The 22,500-nt window shown below is 35.4% G+C and overlaps 1 pseudogene; it reads right to left on the reverse strand.

Annotated features, from left to right (window-relative positions):
* Positions 1–22,500, reverse strand: part of LOC122333863 — a 111,119-nt pseudogene that overhangs the window by 50,328 nt on the left and 38,291 nt on the right.

The raw sequence follows: 22,500 nt of genomic DNA on the forward strand, positions 1-22,500 counted from the left end.
TCAAACAATGTGCTTCATTTAGCAGCACTGCACAGGACTCACAGAGGAAGTAGGCCTATGTTTCCAAAGTAGGGCATTTTTTGTTTTTAGCTGTAACTCTCTTTTATAAAGATAATCAAGATTAACATTGACTGCAATCTACTTCATTTGTTATGGACTATATCATATCTTGAGATTGTTTAAGATACCTTACAACATCTTGAGTGGTTAGGTGCTGAGTGTTATTTGAGTGTTTCCTGTCAGGCTGATATTGAGGCTAATGTGAGCTAGCTAATGCAAGCTAGCTAATACTTTCAACTGAAAAAATGCAGTATTTGTTATTTAAACCTACAAGTATTGGTAGACTTAGGTAGGGTAGGTAGAATGTTAACAGACTTGTAAAGTATCCTATAATCAGTATGTCTGTTGAGAATTCATCAAAAAGTGTTAGTATATATTTAGCAACATATTAGTAATACTCTAATGAGGGCTAATTGACATGTAGTTGCAGTGTTACTTATCAACAGCGGTCAAAAAGGTACCATATAAATGATCATACTCTTAAAGCTATCACCACAAATAGGTAAATATTATAACACATTAAAACAATTCTTAAAATTATAATGAGATATTTATGATGCATTAGCATTCATTATAATGTCTTAAGAATACCCTTATAATGTATTATAAATACATGCTTCATAGAAAGTGTTATTAAAGCGGTCCATTATCAATTTTTGCCTTAACATGAGCATCAACCTATTAGTACAGCCAGGTACCAATAGTACACTGGTGCATCCCTAACTTTAGTAATATTCTGTTAGAAATGTTAGACAAGATTTTTTTACTTTCATTATATTGAAAAACTTGGTTGACACATACCAGCATCTCCTGAGTGTCCTGTAGCTCCAGCAAGAGCATCATCGTCAGAATCATCTTCAGGATCACTGTCATCACAATCCGTCATATCGATCTCATCTTCAATGAACAATAAAATTCAAAACATGAAAAACATCTGCATTCAGAATTAAAATAACACAATGACAACCCATTTAAGAAATGACACTGCATCCTACAGTAAACAACCTTAAACCTCCTGTGAGTGTAAAAGACTATCTGTGCTACACACACTAGGATGGACATACCTTCTACATCAATGTCATCAAGCGATTTGCCTTGAAGATCTGGAAGGCAGCCCTTCTCCATGGCTAACAGGAGCTTTGATATTTTGGCAAGCTGAGTAGTGGCTTCTGGCAGCCTGTAATATTCTCGGTGGATGCGGATGTCATGCCCTAAGAAATCTGCCACCTGATCTAACTCATTGTGTTTCAAATTTAGAACTTGTGAAAGAGTAGCCACGTGCTTGCGCAGATGAGTTGATCTGAGAAATTCTGGATTCTGAGCTCCACATTCACTTGCGTAAACTCTGAGGGCGTCCTGGCCTCTGTAGTGACTTTGGCAGTTTGGCCGAGCAAACAAGAAAACATTAGTGTCCAGCACTCCACATTCACTTCTTTTGCTGACCAGCAGCATCAGGGCATCAACCATATCAGGAGAGAGAAGGATGGCAACCCTTCTTCCCCTCTTCCCCCTGATCTCAACACGACTAAAATGGCTGCAGAGTTTCTGCTCAAACTTGCTGAGACCCATGGCAACATCATCATGGAGAGAAGTGCCGTCCCTTTCATTGAAGCCCTTTAGCGGCATTTTAGAGACCTCTCCTGCGCGCCTGCGGTTGAACACAATGATTCTGGCAAGTGTTGCTTTGGCCAGATCAGCATAGCTTTGAGGAGATGCAGTCTCATGTAGGTTCTCAAAAGCTGTATGTGCACTTTTCTCAAGGTACTGATGAAGGCACTGTACATCTTTGGTAAAGGGAAGTGTTGATGGCTTATTAAATTTGGCTTCATTCAGTGTGACCAAAGCAGTGTGTGAAATCATCTCAGACCACTTTGAGGAGTAGAGTTTTTTGAAGGCCTCGGTTGAAGCAATCAGTGCCTTGTCTTCCGACATCAGTGCTCTGCAGTGAATGATTTCACAAACCTTATTCAATGAATGCCCCAGTTTTAATGCCAGGCTAGGGTTTGATAGCAGTGGCTGTCACCATCATAGCCAGAGACTCTCTGGACTGCTTGAATGAGTCTATGAAAATTGGCAGGCTTCACAGCTTCTTCAAGACTGTATATTGAAAAACTCTCACATAAAGTCAACAATAATCTTCCGATTTGTGAAGTTTTTGTCGGATGTACTCAGATTTAGTAGGGTCTTGTCCATGTTTGTTAAAGAAAGACTGTGCAAGCTGAAGAATACTGAGGTCATTTTTGACAACATCAGAAATGTCATCCTGCTTCATCACACCTAAGAGTTTCCAAACTCCTTGGGAAATGTGTTGACTGAATGAAGCCTCTGCCATAGATGCCAGGCCCAAGACTCTCTCCTCCCTTGGTTTTCGCTGTCAGATGCTGGTTTTGAGGGACATCTTCTCAAATGGCGCCACAGATCTCTCCGCACAAACATCCCTCTGCAGTACATGCAATGCACAAACTGCTTTGAATCACATTTTCTTTTTGGTGCCCGTTTCATTTTAAGAGCACCCTCTCCACATTGTAAAACGTCTGTGTTATGTTGAAAGTTGCCCTTGTTCCTGAGCTTTTGCAGCATTGCTTTACGTTCTTTTGAGTGCACTGGGAGTGACAAAGCCTGTGCAACTTCAACTTCATCCTTATGAGTTTTCAAATGGCGCGATAACTTGGACTGAGGTTTCCCACAGATATAACAATAATTCTTACTATTTCCTGAACAGGAGATCTTTGCTGACTGCACACACTGATCTTCTTCAGCCACGCTGCTTTCCATCTCTTCCTCTCTCAACACTGCTGTGCTTTCTGCATTCAATAGCTTCTCACTATTGTCCTTTCTCTTGTGTGATTGGGGGGTTATAAGCACATCTGCTGACCTGCTGACCACTGAGCCTTGCTTTCTAGAAAGGTGATGCTCACCAGAACTGTCTGAATCATTGTCTGCCTCAACATCAGTCAACTGCACCTCATGGCAAAGCAAGTCAGACTGGTACATTGCTGGTGTTGTTCTCAACTCGTCTGAACTGTCTGACTCATTGTCTGACTCAGACTGGGGTATGTAGTCCTTATCTGAAAACTCATCTTCCTCTGAACTTACATCCTATCGTCAAGATATTTAAGATTAATTTACAGCACCAATAATTTAGAAGAGCATAGAATTAAATATTCTCTTACCCATGAGGACTGTTCATTCCATTCATGATGTTTTGCATAACAGGACTTGTGCAAAAACTGGAGCACACTATGAGAGAAATGTCAGGACATGTTCAACTGCTAAAATAGGATTCTGTGCCTAAACTTGACCACCAACTTCAACAGTTTACAACTGAATTCATATCATAAATTAGTGATACTGAAATAAATTAAGACATGTCATGTTGCATATAGGACAGGATACCATACTAACATGTACATCTCAGGCCAATCCACTTGAGTGCCGCTACAGGTCCTACACATTTAGCACATTTGTCCATGCATGATATTGCTGAAGAGACCACAACATGTTTGCAGAGCTGTGAAGAAAAAAAAACTGTGAATGTACAGAAGAAATTAAATATTCACATACACATGAAATTACATTACACTGTCTTTTAACAATCATTTAATTAATTTTATTTGACAGGAAAGTTGGGGTCATTTAGTTTAATATGTTTAGTAAGTGATTAGTTAATTTCTTACAATGATTAAAGAAATGTTATGTCACATACCTAAAAGGTACTGGTTAATATACTACAAATTTTTATTTAGACCAGGGTGACCAAACTCAGTCCAGCTAATCAAGCTCTAGGCATCCTAGAAACACTTTCAGGCAGGTGTGTTGAGGCAAGCTAGAGCTAAACTCTGCAGGACAGTGTTTGTGCTCCCCTGCTCTAAATAAAGATTTGTAATATTGTATTAATCAGTACCTTTAGAAATTCACTAATATTAAGTAAAAACAGGTCATTAATTAAATAATTTTGGAATCAGCTTTTATTCAATATTGCACAAAACTAACAGTTCATCCGAAACATGTGAATACCTCCATAACTCCTTCAGCTGGGACACAAAAGCTCTGCTTCTCATTCAACACATTCTCTTTGACTGGTGACATCTGAGAACAATGGCAAAAGCAGGCTCATATAGAGATGATTTCTTAAAACATAAAATCTATTTTATTACCATCAATCATTTTATTACCTTCTCAAAACAGTCCTGATCCAATAGTAACTGGTCTTTCTTCAGAGTCTCCGAAGAAATAGATATAAAAAAATCATTCTACTGCAGACAAAAGAATTTAGGGATTGTCAATTGAATAAAGAAATACCTTTTCAGTCCTTCAGAGGTTGCACAGGTTGACTGATCACTGACAACTGCCAGCTGAAAACATGAAGAAGAAAAAAAAACACTCATGTTATGAATGTAATACCTGAGCAAAAGAAGGCAGATGAGTTAACGAACAAATTTAGGAATTATGCCACAAAAAAATAATAAAATGAAAAATAATAGTAAACAAACAATCACAATACCTTCTCGGTGTCCCTGACGTCTGACTGGGACAGAGCTTGAACTTCAAGTGTGGACGGTTCACCCTCACTAACAGTCTGAAAAATATTTAATTAGACATTTGTAACATTGATTGAGACAATGAATGCATTCATGAAATACTGATTTAAAACATGCATAGAAATTATATTTACGTTTCATAATCTTGCTGATATTTTATCCGTTATATACAAAATAACAATTTTTACAATATTTTAAGATTTCAATATTTCAAATCAGTATTTCATTAAGTGTCATCCAGGATAATGTTCATGACTTTTCATGCATTGCATTACATGCACGCTCATTCCAGTATATCAGGTTGTGTATGTTAACACAAAGAACATGGTCTTGATGTCACATTTTATCTATGTTCTTACGATGGTCCTCATAAAACTGGGTCCTCATAATACACGTGTAAACATGGTCTTGGTGTCACATTTTGTGTATGTTTACACCTGTATTAAGAGGACCCAGTTTTATTAGGACGTCACAAGAACATGGTCTTGAAGTTACATTTTACATCTATGTTCTTACGATGGTCCTCATAATACAGGTGTAAACACAACCTGACATACTGGAATGAACATGCTTGTAATGTAATGGTTAAGAAGTCACTAACATTAACTTGTGTAACAACTAGGGCTGTACAATAAATCACATGGGATTGTGATGTGCATCTCGTCAGCATCGATTATGAATGTGATATTGTGTAGCTTGTCAGCGATCTATGGCTCTGTGTATTAAATGGCACTATATCTGAAAGCACATGAAGAAGATTAACAACCAATCACAGAACCAGCTTTACTGACAAAATGCATATTACCATTGCATCTGACTAATCATTCAGCCCTAGTAATAAATGACATTTAATCTTTACTATAATACAATAAATCAGAATTGACAGTCTAGAGGTTTCAGTACCGTGCATCGCCATGGCCAGTCAAACACCGTAATTGTAAGTTATCTCTTCACCAGGACAGATGCTCTTTGTTGCAAATAAACATAAGTGAGGTTTTCCATCCGCAGAGATAGTTCTCATCCTGCTGTTTGGGTTAATATGGTCATCGTTTACAAGCCGCCGAGAGAACCATCATCCCGAGCTGCATCAATGCTAAACAAATGACAGACAACATCAGTACTGAAAACGTCATCATATGCTTTGTAATCAGCAATCATTTAACAGTCATCACTAAGCTTTGAAAACACATAACTGATCATTTTAGCAAAATATGCACTTAGACCACAGACATGTCCACTACCATTTTTTAAATTATATAATTTAATTATCAATAAACATGTACATCAACCACTTTTACATACCAGAGAAGCTTTCCATTATAGCGAAACTCAAAGATATAAACTTTAAGTGCATCATGATATATCCTTTGCCTCCGTTCACATTCTTCTCTATCTATGAGGTCCCCTCTATATTCCAGCAGGAAATCTCCTTTCTCAAAGTCAGCACAGCTGAACACACCTCTCCTAAACAACAACAGCAGTGAGAACAACATATAATGAACCTGAGACAACTTTATTACACTAGGCATAGTCACTAGCTCACTAGAGTTCACACACACAAAATTCTGTCATCCCTTACTAGCCATCAAATGGTTAGTAATATCTTTTGTGCCCACCACATGGTAGAAACTTACACAAATTTGAGAAAAAAATTGAGGGTGACTAGATGACAAAATCTTCACTTTTGTGTGAACTATACCTTTAACTTGGTTCAATCAAAACATTCAACTTGCCTTTAAAATCATTGATGAATCTTCCTTCAAGACCAGATTTGTCTTTCTGTAGTAGTGAGAACTGTATGGCCTCATCAACTGGCTTCAGTTTTCTCCTTCTCCTTTTCACTTCAGCCATCATTTGATGTGTCTGCTTTAATAAAAATAAAGATTTGACAATCTATTCCATAAAGCACTAAACAAATAAAGATAATTTTACTAACTATAGCAATATTAAACATTACAGGCATGTCAGGATACTGTACTCAGTGAAGCCCCTCCTTCACAGACTGTAGTCATGACAACACATTATTATGATGGCCAGTCTATGTTCTATTACAGTTACAGTAAAAATGAAAAGCAGTTAAAATTATAATCATTTTTTAATTCTTGCCAGACGCTACAGTTAATAGACGGACAGTTAGTGTAAATTCGTTAGCGCTGTTAGCATCATGCGCTAGCTGCTTTCTAACTAACGAGCCGCTTCTTAAAACAAGCCGCAAAGATCCCACGAAACACTCTCACAAACTGAGCTACAAACTCTCAGAGAAACGGTTTAACAGCAGCATAACTTACCTTTCATATAATGGTCGTCTCAAACAGGTTCACATCACAGGTGTCTTCTCTAGGTGCAGAGATTCCGTCAGGATCAAACAGGAAGTTACAAAACGTCACGCTCGCTCTGATTGAAGCACGTGTGAACGGGGTTGTATTGATATTACTATTATTGCTATTAATAACAATAATATGTATTTACATAACCATATATAAGCCTTGGTGTTAAATTTACAGTTAGGATTAATGTTATATTAATAGCATTACAGCTATGATTACAGCTTGCAAGTCACTCATATACTTTATAATGATAACTTTAAGGAATACGTGCAGGATCACTATGAATGTATATTCTTACACAGTCGATAAATGATAAAAATAATATTTAAACAATTATTAAACTGCAACTCACTTCTTCAAAGTTAAAAATTTCGGCAAATTGTAACCACGCCCACCGGCGCCATCTTGTTTTCGCGATTAGCCAATCAGCGCCCTCAAAACTTACACAAGCGTAAAATATGCAAATTTTCGAAGACGTAGTTGTAGTACCGCGTCCGGGCTGCAGGGCGCACTCACGAGCTCAGAGGATACACTGTGTATAGTAAAATTTCATGGTTTTGTGGTATGTTAGGACATAGCGCGAAAATTTGAGAGGGAACTTCTGGGACATAGAGAAAGGCATATACACTGTCGGAATTATAAGGACATGGTCCCTGTCCTCATAAACCCAAATGTCCTTGTAATGCTGGTACGTATTCAGGTCAAAAGTCCTTGTAAACCACAAAACCAACACAGACACACACACACACAAAATATGCAATCACCATCCATTAACACGCAGGTCATAAAAATTACAATGTAGCTGTTTGAACATTTACTGCAAAGACAATTTCACGTGCTATATTTAAAGAAAGTTTATATAGCATGAACATTACGCATGTGCATAAGCAGCATGCAAGTAATCATTCACAAACAGCTCATTTAACAGAGAAACATAGAGATATAAATACGAGAGGCTTTTATCTTTCTGCAAATGATAAATCAGCAAATAAAATGATAAAATGCATCTCTTTTGCAAATTGTGATTCTTTGTTCTCACAGGAGGGTTATTGACGTGATTTAAAACAGATTTATTTTTTTCATTGTTTAAAGTGAAATGAAAAAAAAAAAATAAAAATAAATAAAAAAAAAAAAAAAAAAATATATATATATATATATATATATATATATATATATATAATGTATTAAAAAGTTAATAATAATTACTAACATTCCACTATTCCACATTACTAAAAATGACATGTAATAGAAATAACAGAAATTTTTAATAATAGAAATGACAAAGCACAAACACTTTAAATAGAAAAATAAAAAGATAATTCAAAATATGAATGATTATTGTAATAGAATTGAAGTGATATTAAACACGTCCGCACTGATCAACGCCGCTGCAACAAACTCAAACCAATTAACATGATCCGCTAAACTCATGTTCACATTACTCTTCTTCCAGAACCTGCCACTGTTTGCTGTAAGGGCGCCACACTTCTTAAAGTCTCGCTGACTTACTTATCACCTCCTTAAAGCAGCTCCAGCTCTGTGAAATAAACTGTGGCGTGGGCCGATGCTGAGATTATTCAGAGCAGCCTGACTTCACCCTGACACCCGGTCAGCCAGATCTCAACTTCTACCGCTGCTTATATTAAGAAGCGACACGCTTCGGAGAAAACACTCTCTTTGCTGAGTTTCAGGTGACAGCGGTTCACCCCGGTTTGTTTACAGCACTGAGACGGAGCGCTATATGAATTCATTTAAGGGAAAGACTTTGTAAAGTTGGCTCTCCGTTGCGTCGCCATTTCTGTGACGCACACGTAAGGACTAAAAAGGATGAACAAAATACACAAAATAAATATGTAGCGATAATAAGTATTAATAATCTACATCTATATACCCATACATTATTAATAATTAATATTTGTATGAATATTTAATTTATAATGTTCATTTTCTATATTATAGCTTTATTATAATTATTTACTATTGATTAATTATAATTACGTGTGCTTGTATAAAACAACAAAAAAATAAACATTTAGTGAGTAAAAATAATTTATATATATATACATATGTATATATATATATATATATATATATATATATATATATATTTATATGTGCACACATAAATACATTATACACACAAATGATTATGTATTATTTTGTATAATAATAATAACAATAATTTATCAAATTTAAACATAAAATATATATAATTGTCTAATTTTGTAGGCGTGTACTAAGCTTCATATGTTGTTTTGGTCTTGGGGATCAAAAAAATTCAGGACGCTTTCACAAAGCTGACAGAAGAGGACAGACGTTTCTCATATTTTCATTTTCAGATAATGACAGATTGAAGGCGTGGTATATAATGAGAACGACGGATCAAGGCCGGGCTGGTGTTACTCGGCCTTTTAAGAGGAACAAAAATCCTGAAATATTAAACAGCGGAACACTAAATGTTAAATTACATCAGAGCCGTCAATGGCGTAAAAACAAAGCAGAGCTGGTTTATATTCTGACGGTAACCGACCAGTGCCGGACCGACCGATTGTAACTGATTAATAATTCATAGGCAGGTTGCATGCCATAAACATAAAACAGATGCATTAATAGTAATAGGTTCAGGCTGATGAACACAATGCAGGAGCACAAAATGCACTTATATAACGTGTGAGGCCAAAAATATTTATAGAATAAGATCTCACACAAATACATCAAAATGATTAATTGCCGTTAAACGCATTCAAAATACGTTTACATTGTGTACTGCGTACAGTACACATTCATTATGTATATATTCAGTATATATTCATATTATATTCAGTATATATTTATATTATATTATATTCATATATAGTATTCATTATGTATATATAAAAAAATCGTATGCATACATATTAATACTTGTATATAATTAACATAGCATATACATATTATATATATATAAATCCAACATATTTACCCTTAATATATGCATTTATGTGTGTGTCTTTATGAATAAATAATAAATACGCACAGCACGCATATAGCATGTTAAAAGAAACTTTTATTTTGAACGCAATTAATCACGATTAATTATTTTCAGCCCTAATTTTTAACGTTTAAAATTAAGTTGTCTTTCCTATTTAGTTTTCCCGTAATATTTATATTTTGTTTGACATTTATTTGAAATAATTTTAATTATACATGTGTTTGTGCACATGCATTATACATTTCTATATAATAATTTATATTTATATATTAGTGCTGTCAAATGAATAAACGCAATTGCACCAACAATAAACGTTTTTGTTTACATAATGTGTGTACGGCTTATATTTATATTTTATATGCATTATGTATATATTGAAAAAGTGATGTGTTTTTAATTTACTTAAAGAAATCTTAGTTTCAGTATAGAATAGTTTCAGTATAATTTGTTTTAGTTCATCTTTTATTGAGCAAATTGATGGTAGACCTTGCGTTCCTGCGGCACCTTTAGGATCAATATTTAGACTGTAGTTACATTTTTCTTTGCTTCTATGTTTTCTTTTTTCAGGAGAAGCAGCAGGAAACTTCACTGAATCTCATTACTGTCTGTGTGAAAGGTATTGTTCTTCCTGTATTTTCTCATCTCGTCTCGGTCTGCGGTTGTAAATCTCATGCGCGCGTGTCTGTACGAGTTTGACAATTAAACGCACGCCTTCGATTTGCCATTTAGCTCTGGCTTTGGCATTTGGAAACACGGGATGTGCTGTTTTCATCGGATCTCAGGCTTTTTGTCCGCTGGTCGAATCTGATATCAAGCCTGGATTAGATGAAGTTTGCAGCATAATTTATCGGAAGGACATTCAGGTTTGTTTGAGGGGCGTATGCAGCGACTGTTGTGGAAATATCCACGTCGTCCCCATCTAAAGCGTGCATAAATCCAGCACGACTGCACCGAGCCACGGGTCCATCATCAGACGAGCCCGGCCCGTGTGGTTGTTGTTGTGATGCAGAGACAGATGTTAGTCTCTGGCAAACACAGGCTTCTGTCTGCCCGAAAAATACATCTGCAAACAAGCTGTGACATGAAGATTTATGCCCCATATCCCAGACTATTTTATTCTGCTGGTCGTTTGCATTCATCAAGCTGTCTGTTTGTATTGTGCTCCAGTTCTGCCTCAAACCTCTATAGTCTGAGTCTGAAATTAAAGACGCATTGTTCTGGCCTTATTAACCGATGCTACGTAATCGAGCGATCGTAAACATTAACAAGTTTGTTGGCGTCGCAGGTTGCATGAGACGTCATGAAGAGCATGAAGTCGAGTCAATAATCGACGCATCGCGTAATCGAGAAACGATACGAGATTTTCTGAACACGACGCGATTCCTCTGGAACCGATTCGGAGCTTAGTTCTGATCGTTAAATGGCGCTGCGTGCTTTAGAAACATGCGTACTTTGCTTGTTTCCAAATCCTTACACCTGAACCTAAAATAATCATTCATAAAATGTGGTTCATGTGAATCGTAAAGGTGTTCACGGTGGGTTGTGTTTATATAAAGTGAAACTACATGTCGAATGCACAAGCGCTCTTCTTCATGAGTGTTTGAGTGCGCGGATGAAACTAGATTAGAGCGCATCTAGGCTCAGAATCGATCCTGTGCGTAAATTCACACTGAAATAAAATTAAAGATATAAAAACTGGTACGCTGTAGCCTGTGTCGTTTTAGGTGAAGGCACAGAATATGTGCATGCAATGTCGTGGTCAGTTAAGTCTTAAAAAAGCCTTAAAACTGTATGTAATGTATTGTATGTGAGTCACATGTTTCTGAAATGGTTTTTCAAAGCGGCCCAGTGCTGTCTCACTCATCGAACACACCAGATTTAACTCCTCGGCTCATTAATAGAGACTTAATAGAGACCTGAAGTGGGTCAGAAAAGGTTAAAAGAGTTGAGAGGAATGCATGTCAGATGAGCGTTATGTTCAGCAGCAGCAGCTCTTAAAGTAATAGCAGCCAAAACAACCTAATAACCAGCTGCTGTGATGTCTATTAATCAATACCTTTTAAAGCTTTAAGGATTCATCTATATTTAATGTAGAATTTAGTGTTTTCAATTTCAATTTCTGCTATATTTCTGCTGAAGGGCACAGGTAAATATGACATTTATTATAGTGAGTTTATGTGAATATTGCTTTCACATATATTAAATGTTATTTTTTAAAGTCTAATAAATGTTAAAATGCATATCTCTCAATTATATTATAACGATGTTGGTGTTATAGATATTAGAGAGGGAAAAAATGTCTTGCAGAGACAAGTAATGGTGTCACTGATATTGCTGTTCAGTCTTAAAAAATATGCCATTAAAGAAATAGGAAAAAAATACTGTCTTTATGCTGTTAGTAGATTAATTTGAATTTGAATTAAATTTAAAATTATTAAAATTAAATTTAAAATTATTGCAATATAACAGTACAATTAAAACTACACACACATATATATATATATATATATATATATATATATATATATATATATATATATACATGTATGTATATATATATATATATATATATATATATATATATATATATATATATATATTTATAGGAAAATAAATTACAGAAGAAAAGAAACATTGAGGCTGAAAAAGATATTTTAAAATATTAATTACATTATAACTGTATCTGCTAAACTGGTTAAAAAGGCATATAAACAAACATATTCTACGTATGAATTTTTTATATGAATATCCAACTGTTCTTTATTATTTATTTTCTAGTATCTAAAACTCAACCTTCGCAGGTACTTCCAGCCTAAAAACATTTTAAAAGCCGCCTGAAGTGATGTATATTCAACACCGGCAGAATGTAATGTCTTCTAAAACGATCCGGAGCGAATGCAGAGACAGCTTTAAAGTGCAATGTCCTTACGGCACAGTAAATCTCATCTAAACAAGAGGAACGGGCGGCCATCATCGGCTCAGCAAAGACAACAGCCGCACGCGTACCTGACAAACAGAGTCGAGCCATTACCAGAGAGACCACTTTAGCACTCTCACAAACCCCTCTAATAAGTGACGGCAGACATCTTTGATTTGCTTGAAATTACGGTGAAAGCAGAGAGCCGAGAGATGACTGCGCTCATTCGAGGACGCGAGGTCTTCAGAACCAGCTGAGCTCTGAGAGATACGATGAAAGCAGCACATGTTCAGCATTCAGTCGAACTCGCCGTTATTAAAAGTAAACGATGGCACAAGAAATCATCAAAAAATAACATTTCGAAAACTAATATAGAATTGAACGCGGCGATATAGAACAACAGTGTCTCAGTGATGCAGCGTGAGATCTACAAAGACAATGCATTAGCTAAAAAAAAAACGGTTTCTCCTCCTACAGAGCAATGAGAATCACAGAAGACGTCTCTAAATGAAATCCCTTTATTTTATAGCTCTAAACCCTTTCTCTGATGATGGATGTCAAGGTACCGCTCCGCGAAGTCATCCGAGGTGTGTAAAAAGTGAATTCTGTAAAGTGAACAGCACACGATCTCGCGTCTGACGCAGCAAATGCTCCGTCTGTGAAGGACGCGGGGCTGAGTCCTCGGGAAACGCATCGGAAAATCTGAGCGCTCCGCGAAGCGCATTATGCCGTGCCGTTTGATCACAGTTGTAACTCCAGCAGCGTTCACGAGGACGGAGAGACTGACGCTGAGAGCACAGATGGCATTCTGGGAGTCTGTGCCATACGGGCCGCTCACGACCCACTGCGTCTCTCATCCACACCTGAAGACTTTCCTACAGCCTCAAACCGGCCTCAGGAGACATCCCACGTCATACGATAAAGACACTGTCTAGATTGTACTGGAATCTCTTTTATATATATATATATATATATATATATATATATATATATATATATATATATATATATATATATATATATAATAAAAGCAGATTCCAATACAATAACAATAACTTCCTAATAATCTCCATCAAACTGCTTTTAGGTTATTTTGGTGGGTAAAAAAAAAAACTAAAAAAAGGGCTAACTAACATTAAAAAAAATTAAAAATAACAATAAAAAGATTTTTAACAGTTATCTGTTTTTTTGCAAATGTTTTTTACACTCTCCATACACAATAATAATAATAATACTAGCAAAAATAATAATAATCATTATTATGTACAGTAAATATTAGTAGGTTTAGGTTTATATTGCATTTAATGCATTTCTTAATTAATGTATTTAATTTTACTTTGTATTATAACATTTTCTACAACACTATAACAAAGCATTTTTTGGTAATTATTTTTGTATTCCCACTGGTGGTAATACAGTAGATTATATTCTAATGGAATGGCTTTCTAAACGCCTTTTAAAAACTAAATGTAATTTTATTACTTTTTATATAACTTTATTTTTTCACACAACCATATTTGTTTTTAATATCTTCATAAATAATATCTCTTTGACAATAATCAGCATCTCTATCTTTATCTCTTTTGTATATCTGAGATAAAGCATGCATTTAGCATTACGACTGAAGTAAAAAAAGTGCTTAATTATGGGTAATTTTTATTAATTTTTTTGGGGGGTGAGCTATAATCCTGACAAGTTCTGACAGCTTTTGTGAGATTGATTAATTAAAAAGATGACATATGAATAAATGAATCAGTGATTCAGTAGCGTTCAGGAATGAATGTATCATATCTTCAACGCAGTTTGTGGCCCAAAACGCTCCGTTTTCATGCCGTCTACCTCGAACCGAATGACTTTAGAGTAAAAATCGACATTTATCAACATAAAAGAAGACAACAGCTCATTGTTAGTACCCTTTCTGAGCTGCAGGACGAGTTTTCCTCTGAATAACTCCAGGCTGAGCGAGTGTCCGCTGTGCTCCTCCACGTGAAGCAGCATCCCAGAGTTCAGCAGGGTTTTGAAGTTCATGGACAACACGTTTCTGTCTGTCGGACTGACGTTGGGATCCGGCCTGAAGAGCAAGTGAGCGCTGCCGTCAAAACTAACCACATCAGACCCTGGAAACACAGCAGAAACTGGAGAGGTCAGAACAGGCGGTACAAAACACTGCATCAGACATACTGTGAACAAATAAACAAATAAACACATATAATGGATTACAGCAATTAAATAAGCAAAAAGGAAAATAAAGAAAAAAAGCAATAAATTAACAATTAATAAAAACAAAGTACATAATTATTATCTATCATTCAGATCAATTATTAACAAAACAATTTAAATAATGAAATTAAATCCCAAATAAATTGCAATAAAAAAATAATGGACCATCAATAAAAATACACAAAATATGTACTAAAATTTAAATAAATAACAATCAACTAAAAGATACGAAGAACAAATAAATAATTAAATAATGAACTCAAAATAAAAAATGTATTAATTAATAATGAACAGTAATAAATAATAGTAATGAGCTAAAAAATAAATAAGAGTAATACATCAATAAACTGAATACAAATAAACACATAATGAAATATTAAATAAACTGGGAATTAAATAAGGAACTATACTATGCACTACACATGCATACAATAATAAACTAAAAATAATTATAATATAATAGATAAGAAAATAATAGTGAACTCTAATAATTAAATATAAGTACACACACATAAATATATATATATATATATATATATATATATAACTACAAATAAATGAACTATAAAGAATCTTATCTTAATGAACTCTAAATAGTGGACCATAAGAAATGAAAATGAACTACATCAAATCAATCTAAAATGCATAAAAGAGAAAGTGAACAAACAAACAAAATGAATAAATAAAGGTTCTGTTGATTTAGTGTAAGGTTAAGTGCCAGAGGAGTGAAACACTGAGACATTGATCTGTTTGTTTGCATGGACTGACATGTCAACAAACCCCTGACTCCAACTATTAAACTCTGGCCATTATAATTGGTGTTTGTGCAGCTCTATGGAAGCTTGTGATGTATTCAGGTACAGCATCTTCGCTAAACGAAGCAGAGACAGTTTAAACCTGAGGTCGACGGAGATGATGCAAACGCCTGACACTGGACCCAACCTGCAGATCCCAGCAATAAATTATACATCTGTGGGAATGAAGGGAAACACTCCATCTCTAATGGTCTGCTATATTCATGGAAACGATCCAAACGCTCGTAATGCACTTGAGGCAAATAAACACTGTAGTAAGTTGACTGCGACACCACGTCAACTTCAGCGACAACACGTCTCCTTCACAGGACCTCTGAGAGACCAGCCATACTGCAGTCTGACTGAAACACACTCGTCTGCTCTCAGATGATGACATATAACACGTGTCGTCTGGAGACTGTCAAAGTAAAGATATCGCAGGCTGATCTGGGGCTTCATTAAGGTTGTAATCGCAAAACTAAAACAAAAGCATTAGATTAAAGCATTAAGTAAACGGCAACAAACTGTAATCCAGAAATAATGACCAAACAGCCCCGCCTCCTAACTCACTCCATTGGTTACATGATTAATTAGCTCCGCCTCTAAAGTAACTCCATCAGTTGCATGATCACATAGCCACGCCTCTCAACTTACTTGATCGCATCATAGCCACGCCTCTTAACTCACTCCATTGGTTACATGATTAGTTAGCCCGACTCTAAAGTAACACCATTAGTTACGTGATCAAAACGCCTCCGCCATACTCTAAACTCACCTCATTGGTTGGGACAGTAATTGAAATAAGATCAAACGGAACAATGTTTTGAAAGTGCCTCAGTGTTTCACTCTTTAGGAAGTTTACAATAATAAACATTTTTAATAATATTTAAATACATATTAATCATTTGAAGGATTTAATTATTATTATTAGTAGTAGTAGTATACCGTTAAATTCATTCATATATAGACACATGAATTAATAAATGATATTATATTAGTTTACAAATTAACATTAAGATTTCAAATAATACTGAAATAAACTCAAAACATACACTGAAATTAAATTTGAACAAATATTAAATTGTTAAAATACCATTTTGTAAAGTAAAAATATTTTTTTAAATTCACATTTAAATGAATGAATAATAAATAATAAAGCTGAATAAATAAATGTCATAAAGATCTAGAAAAAAGCACAACATTGTAATTTGTATTTTAATTAATGAATGAACAAATTTCCTAATGAAACGAAAACGTATTTTATTTACATTTTTTTTTATACATTTTTAATATTGGTTTAAAATCCCCTTTAATCATATTGAAATCAACCTAATATAGCAGATTTGAAAGCGCTCCTGGATTCTTTTGAAGACGTACCGTGCACTGGCAGCCGTAGGCCTCGAGTCTCAGGCCGATCCTGCCGTTGGGATTCCAGTGGAGCGGCAGTATCCGGACGAACCGAGCGACGACGGGCTGCTGGAGTTTGTACATCACCACACTGTCAGCGTTCGAGTTCCCAGAGAAAGCCTTGAACGAGGAGAACACCGACGTTAACTTCCATCGGATCATAAAGATGCAGATCCTGTTGATCCTGAACTCCGGGTGGCTCTGTAACTCACATTCAACACGATACGAGCGAGACCCCGAGGAGACCGGAGCGACCGGACACAGACACGGGTCAGCGAGCAGCGCATCACTGTATTAAAGGAAATCAATACAGCACTAACCTGCTCAACTAAAACTGACTGCTTAGCCTGGATTAGGACCAGCTAAAGGGTTTTTTAGGTTGTTTTTATATATATATAACATTTTATTTTTTATTTTATAAATATACAAATATATAAATAAAAACATGAATACATACATAACATATAAAATGGTTTTATGTCTCAGTTTAATGTTTTAAAATCAATGCAATATTTCGTTTTTGATCATCATTAATATAAAATAACAAAATAATTACATTTAAAACAAATATTATATTAAACATAATAAAAATGTAAATAAAAATAAACCAATGTTAAATTAATATTTATTTATTAGTGAACTAATTATACAGTATAAATGAAATATTAAATTCAATTATAGCACACACGTGTATATATCTATATATATATATACACACACACACATTTATATATATATATAAAATTTAAAAATATATGTAAAAAGTTACACTTGCTATATATAACTTTTACTTATAAATAATAAAAATATAGAAGAGATTATATTTCAATTTTAAAATGTAGATTACATTTAGAAATGTTTACAATACATAGAAATAAACAAATTGTAAACAAAAATATAAAAGTTTATATATTATATTACATCCAAATTATATTACCAAATTATATTACATCCAAAATTTAGTTGAATTTAATCAGATTTAAAAAAAAAAAAAAAAGATTTTGTTTAGAATTGAAAATCAATGTGTTAAAATATGTAATATTTATATATGAATGTTAAATATATAAATACATAAAATAATTAAAACAATAAATAATAAGAAAACTATATTAAATATTAAAAAGTAGTTACATTAAGTTATAAAGTTTTGATTACATTAAAAATATAAAGCTTGCACATTAAAGGAGAATAATGTTGATATTTTTGTCTACTGATATTAAATATTTAGGAATTGATGTCCCATGTATACATAAATTGACAACGTGACACATAAATTACAGATATAAATAGTGAAACACTAGCACAGCACTTGCTTTCATAATCAGGATTTTCCGCTAAGGTCCTGCTGGTCATTTTAAGAGGCAAACGGAGGCAACAAGTAGAGCTCTTGTGGATTATTTTGCAGGAGGAACATTCATTTTGTCCTTATGTCTGCCAGAGATGTCTGCAATTTGGAGTTTGTGGTTGTGGAGTAATTGGGAGCTGAGTAGCGCTCTCAGTGTGTTTGAAGGATCAGCCGTCTGCTGGAGTGCAGCGTTAAGCCCAACAAATTGCTCTGTTTCCTGTTGAGGAGGCGCATCTCATTTGCTCTAAAGTGGCCTGTGAAATATATCAAGAGTCAAGGTGCAAATCCTCCAGCGCCAGGACAAGCTAAACGCTTCTCGTGACAGACTGAATCGTGACCGGCGTTTCTCAGCACAGGCGGATACACAAACAAGAACAGCACCGAACGCGTATAACGTGTCGCTTAAAATCTATATAGAGTAATTACCTAGTAATACTTAGTAGTGGCCATTGGGCTAAATGTACCATGTAACTAAGTTAATGAACAGTCTGCACTTAAGTAGATGTAACAGACCGCTGCTGTTACACATTTGTTACAGACCGAGTCTGTTACACAGCAGCACGACGAACCAAAAGATTGTCACGTATTTGCTTAAATACATTTAAATGACAGAATATTACACAGGGATAAGCTACTTAAAATAAAGTGTATGAAAATTACACTTAAGTGTAAGTTACCTGTGTAACAGACTCAGTGTGTAACAAATGTGTAACAACGTGTTTCATTATAAGGCTACTGCTAAATACCTAATTAGATAATTACTCTGTATTGTTTATTTAAAATAAAGTGTTACCCAACATGTCAGTATGAAAAGGAATACTTTTATCCGGTGAGGATGCATTAAAAGTGACCGTAAAGACATTTAGGATGTTACTGTTTCAAATAAGCGCTGTTCTTTGCACTTCTTGTTTATCTGCGGATCCTAAAGAGAACAACTGCGTTTTCAAGCCACATGAATAATAATCAAATATTTAATGAGCAGCAAATCAGCATATTAGAATGATTTGTGAAGGATCATGCACTGAAGACTGGAGTAATGATGCTGAACATTTCGCTTTGATCCCAGCAAGATATGCGTAGAAAACACTCACTTTACACTGGAATGCTATTTCGCAATTTTACAGACATTAATGTATTTTTGATCAAATGAATGCAGCCTCGAGGAACAGAAGATACTCTAGTACATACAAAAAACTTACCAAACCTAAAGCTTTGGCTGTTGAGGTTTCTGCACAAAACTGAATTTTGTAACAGAGTTCGGTCGTGAAATATCGTCTTGAAGCATAACTAGTTGAACGAATCAATAAATCTTAAGTGCAAAGCTCAAAGAACAGACTGCGGGGCATTTTGGCATAAAAACGTGAAGACGACAAAAGATCTAAACTCAATAAGCATCTCATAACTAAATAAACGAGACACTGCGGGTGAATAGGATAAAAAAAAAAAAATTAATTAATAGTTATCACCTCACTTGACTGCATTGACAATTGCAAAAAAAATTGTATTACAAGTTTTATTAAATATGTTTAAATATGATAAAATATGCGCTGATTTGCATACTGCATGGATGAAGTCAGTTTCAAAATTCTTATGAAGATTTTTTTTACATATTAGACACAAAATCTCATTCAGTTGCTCCATAAATCTGAAAATACAATACATTTTGATGGTTTTATGTGGGAATAAAATGTTGTATATTATCAAGAAAACTCTCCACGAACAAATCCCTCTGTAAAAGTGTGAGGATACAGACAGGGATAGCAATGGGAAGCGGCTCAGAGTAAAACAGGCTTTAAAAATATGTATTGCATAAAAGAAACACCTAAAAGTGTCTTTTGGTTTTCTTTGCACTCGTCTGAAAAAACACCAAAAAGCCCATAATCTCAAATCTGACTGGTTTTCTCCTGCAGCGTCTCCTTTTAACAAACTCATTATAGTAAGACGTTTAGCTAGCGCTGAACTCATCGGAGAGCCTGAGGATTTAAGAATTATATTCGTATTTTTGCATTTGTTGAATAAATACAAAATTACAAAATATCACAGAGAGGTCGATGAAGCTTAAATAAATCTTATATTTGATTTAAGATTGCACATCGAAGAGGAGGAGGATTACGTTATATTTTTAAAAGGAAACAACACGAACTCCGGAAATGTTGGGACATTTCTTCAATTCGAATAAAACGAAAGCTACAAGCCTTCCGAGTCACACGAGCCTATATTTTGTTCTCAATCAAACATAAAAAACTTTTTTTTTTTTTCACTAAATGAGCTCATTTGAAATGTGCTGTCAGATACAGGTCTCTAAATAGTTGGGACGGGGCAGCAAAAGGCTGAAAAGGCAAGACATTTGAAATGATTCGGCTGGGAGGACGTCTAGGAATTGATTCGGTGAACTGACATCAGGTCTGTAACATGATTAGCCTTAAAAGTGATGTTTTAGAGAGTCTCTCGGAAGTTAAGATGGGCAGAGGCTCAATTAAAATGAACTCTTTTAAAAGTGGAAAAGTGTTTTATGGTCAGATGAGACTTCTTGGAAATCACAGGCTAAAGAGAAGAGTCATCAGAGTCATCCGAGTTCAGTTCAAAAGCAGCATCTCTGATGGTATGGGAGTGCTTAAATACATTAAGGGCAGCTTGCATGTTTAGGAAAGCACTATGAAGGCCGAAAGGTATAAAAAGGTTTTAGAGCAACATATGCTCCTCTCCAGATGACTTTTTGTGTGTTTCAGCGGGAACCAAAACCAAAACCGCTTCATTTACCAGCTTCAGTCCGGATTTGGAGCATCAGTAAACAAAAATGGACGTCCAAAGACGGCCGCATAAACTCTTCAGCAGCGCCAAAACCCCAGAAACCCATCCCCTTGATGCCCAGACGTCTTCAAACTGTCTTGAAAGAAGAGGAGAAAGCGTGCACCATCCCAACTATATTTCGAGACCTGTATTAAAAGCTCATTTTGTGCATGAAAATATGAAAGCTCTTAATGTAAACATGATTTTATCCGTGTTCTGTTATGAATTAAACATTAGCTCGCGTGATTTGGAATTCTTTTTAGCTTTAATTTCATTCAAATTAAAAAAATGACAAAACTCCCCCGGAAAGCAAGCTGCAAATAATATACAGTATTATACGGACTAAGTTATTAAGCGTTTGTTTTATAAAACAGGAAAAATATCGACACCTTCGTCCTGACAGGCCGAGATACATCCGAACAACCGCCAAAAACCACCGAGGCGCTAATTTGGAGACCGGGAGATCACAGAGACACACAGAGAGCCATTTTGAGCCAGTAAACCATAATGCGAGTCGATCAGCGTGGACGGCGACTTCTGCGCTGACGAGCAGCACTTCCTAAACTCAATGGCTGCGTAGCGTTTTATCTGGTCAGAGCATGATTTCAGGTGAGGAATCGCGGCCTTACCCCGATGCTATCCTCCTGCCGGTACGGCCTCCAATTATGTCCCGTGTCACTGAACATGAGGAGGTAGCGTGTGACCCAATCAGAGCTGCCGTATCGACCCTGGGTGGCGATGGCTGTAATCTCCGTCCGCTGCTCCAGCTTGATTTCCAGCCACTGGTACTTATTAGAGTCCAGCGGGGACCAGCCTCCGGCGCCTGCGGGACACGGCACACAAACCAAGACTTCTTACACATTCATAAACGACCCACTGGGGTTTTGTTGCTGCCTTGATAGAGAGCATCCACACTGTAAATGAACCCTTGTGAGTGACTGACGTACACTATACAGACAAAACGGTTTCAACAAAGTTTGCTAGCGGCATAACATGTTGGGCGAATAGTTCGAATAATGATCATGGTATTTAATAAGATGATTAGATTTATTAAATAATTTTTAAATTAGATAATAAGATTTATTAAATTAGATGTATAAGTATTGGATAAACACACACAGACATATA

This window comes from Puntigrus tetrazona, unplaced genomic scaffold (genome assembly GCF_018831695.1).
Source record: "Puntigrus tetrazona isolate hp1 unplaced genomic scaffold, ASM1883169v1 S000000400, whole genome shotgun sequence".
Taxonomy (NCBI): Eukaryota; Metazoa; Chordata; class Actinopteri; order Cypriniformes; family Cyprinidae; genus Puntigrus; species Puntigrus tetrazona.